Below are 3,218 nucleotides of genomic sequence, written 5' to 3' on the forward strand. Positions count from 1 at the left end.
GAAACAGTGAGGGAGAGAGAGAAAAAAAGCTAAGAAAACGAAAAGCAGATACACAGAGAGGTGGTGTAATGTAAAAGGGAACGCATCATTTTCCTTGCAACACTCAAAAGATGGCTTGCGTTCCAGAATTATATATGACAGGTATTGACTGCTTTGATTATTTTTGTTTTTAGCAAGTTTAAGAGGAGAGAGAAGATTAATTTTGTTTTCGTGAAGTTAGAGAGAGAATGAAAAGATTAAGAAGATTTGTGAGTGGCAGTAATGAGTCCATGGTGGCCGCTCTAGTAGAAAGAGAGCCATTTGCATTTTCCATGGTTAATTATTTAATTAAAGAAAATTATACAAGGTTGAAACTTTATACTATTGAAGTGAATCACACCTCAAAAATTCTAGAGAATTCTACATAAGAGTGTGTTAAGATATTGGAGAAGCATATATATGATCGTCGCGATTCGAGATCCATAGACGCAAAGAAAAATATAATTTTAAGTTGAAAAACAATGTATTTTGTAACTAATTATTTAGATTGTCAATTTTTAAATATTTTTAATATTAATTAATTAATTCAATCTATTAATTTTATAATTTTAAATTTAATAATTAAATATAAACAATAGATTTCCAAGTCATTATAAGATTTCAATAACGTTATTTTGTATTATATTAAATCCATAAAGTGGACTAACGCGCGGGCTATATTTCCTCCACTCTTTCATGATGATGTCCTAAATTACGCCCCAATATTCTCTTGCTGGATTTTAACCCTAACAATAATTAGTATTACACGGATATCCTTGCCCTTTTGTCGGTTGCGCCATGCCCTCGTTACTACGAGCCTACTCGTATTAAGTATATATTTTTGACGAAAATACCTCTCTGACATATCCAATCTCACGCTGCTATATATGGAGATATAAGGATTGATGCGGGGTATATCAGTCATTGATAACATCCATTTGGTCTTGCTGCACGTGCAACGTGGGTCCCAATATGATCAGCACCTTCCAATTAATCGCCTGGGGCAAATCTGGCACGTGCGTGGGCAAATGGAGATTGGTTGTTCCATGGCTCTCGGAATCTTAAATAATTATACAGACGTCAAGAGATTTATGTGAGAATATTAATGAGGATGGCGAAAGTCTACTATCGACTACAGAGAGATTTTTTTGGATAATTAAGAGAGCGAAAAAAAAGTTTGGAGAGAGAAAAAAAACGGAATGAGGAAAGGACAAGCGTTTTATGCTTCACTACCGCATAAAAATTCTATCCTCTTCCTACCATCGAGTCGTCTAATTTTAATAAAGAGAATCACTCCCTATTTGATCTTAAATCCTATATTATAAAATATTTTATTTTTAGTTTTTTTCATATAAATTACATGAATATGAAATTTGATACATGTCATCTTCTTATTAAGGTGCACCTATAAAAAATATTAAAAATATTTTTTCGATAAAATATAATGACCAAAATACCCCTTGAAACTTTCAAAGGTATTTTGGTCATTTTATTTTATTGAAAATATTTTTTTATTATTTTTCACTAGTGCAAGTTTAATAGAGGAATAGACATCCAAAATTTGGTGTCAAAATAGTGTATAGAAAAAAAATTAAAAATAAAATAGTGTAAAGACATATAACATTGTGATTGAGACAATCTTAGCCCTTCATTCAGAATGGACGGTTGGATAAGGGGGAAGATAGAACTTTTATGCTGTAGGAGAAGCAGAGAAACCTTTCTTGTGAGAGAAATAGCCCATCAACTAACCTTCCCCCAATCAAGAAATAGAATGCAATGAGACTATTTATTTTTAAACAAGGAGGTCACAATCAATCTTGTCCATCAAATTTAAAATTGGTAATTATTAGTGTGTCATTAATTAGACTCAAAGGTAACCTAAAAAACAAACTCAAACTTTGTGGCGGTCGAGCCCATCCAATTTAGCATATAGTGGCTAGTAGCAATTGTAGCTGCCTTGTAATAAAGATAAATGTGGCTAGTAACAATTGTAGCCTCCTTGTAACAAAGATACATGGTGTTTTAGTATTCTATCCTTTAAAAAACAGTGCCAAAAGAAAAAAAAATGTTGTTTTTGTCATCCATTACTCCCTCAAGTAAACAAAGGAATATTTGTAGGACCTCATATTTTAGGGATGTAATCTTTTGAGCAAGGATTAAAAAAAATGGATTGGTGATCAGAATTGACCACCTCAAAATCTATTTTGGATTGGTTAGTGGCAATCCCAATCGAAAAATTGGCCAATCTTAGCTTCAAAAAAATTTCAAAAAATCACTATAATTTCTAAAAAATATGGTTTTTTAGGTTTCTAAAAAAACCAGTGCCAATTGTATTAAAGTTTTTCATTATTGTGTCAAAAATATATAAATCTTGATAACATGTCTCATGTTGAGTACTTTTTGTCTATCAAATTCATTTTATAGTAAAAGCTTAAAATGCAACATGATAATAAAAGGAATATCTCTTATTCAATTATTATTTTTTGATATCAACTCAAGAGTTTTGCTTTTTAAAAGAAACTATAGAGAACCAAAGTATTAGAAGTGGTTGTTAGTAGAGAGAGATATACTTATAGTGGAATTGACTATTTGTAGAGAGATGCCAAGGGGGGAGAGAGAGAGATACAGGTTGTTAATATAGAGAGATGCCAATGGGGAGAGAGACGCCAACGGGGGCAAGGAGAGAGAAAGAGAGACCCCAAAGTTTATTTCATGTGGTGGTGAAGAAATGAGACAAATTTGTCCCCACGTCAAAGATTGAATGAAACAAAAACATCTGTAAAAGCCTCACACAATATGTATGAGTCGTTGAGCATGTGCATTACTTATCAGCATGTGGGGCGTACGATTGGTTAGTGGGGTCCACATGAAGGTGATGCCACTTTTTAGGACAAAAAATATAGCATGGATTGTTGCCTCTTATTTAAAAAAACTTAAATTAAAAGTGCACTTATAAATAAAAAATTAAAAAAATACTTTTATTCAAGTTTCATCACTCAAACCGGTTCAAACAGGAACCGATCGACTCTAGCCGAACAAATTTGCCTTATTCCTGACAGAATCGGTCGGTTTTGAGAATTGACCGATTCAAGGGGGACCCGAACGGTTCCCGATATATGATGGGAACCAGATTGCCATCGATGATTCCCCATCGGAATCGAGCAATTCCGATTCGGATCACCAATTTTTCAAACTGTGCT

Source organism: Amborella trichopoda, chromosome 2 (assembly GCF_054954075.1).
Source record: "Amborella trichopoda isolate Santa Cruz 75 chromosome 2, AtrichopodaSantaCruz75HAP2 v2.0, whole genome shotgun sequence".
NCBI lineage: Eukaryota > Viridiplantae > Streptophyta > Magnoliopsida > Amborellales > Amborellaceae > Amborella > Amborella trichopoda.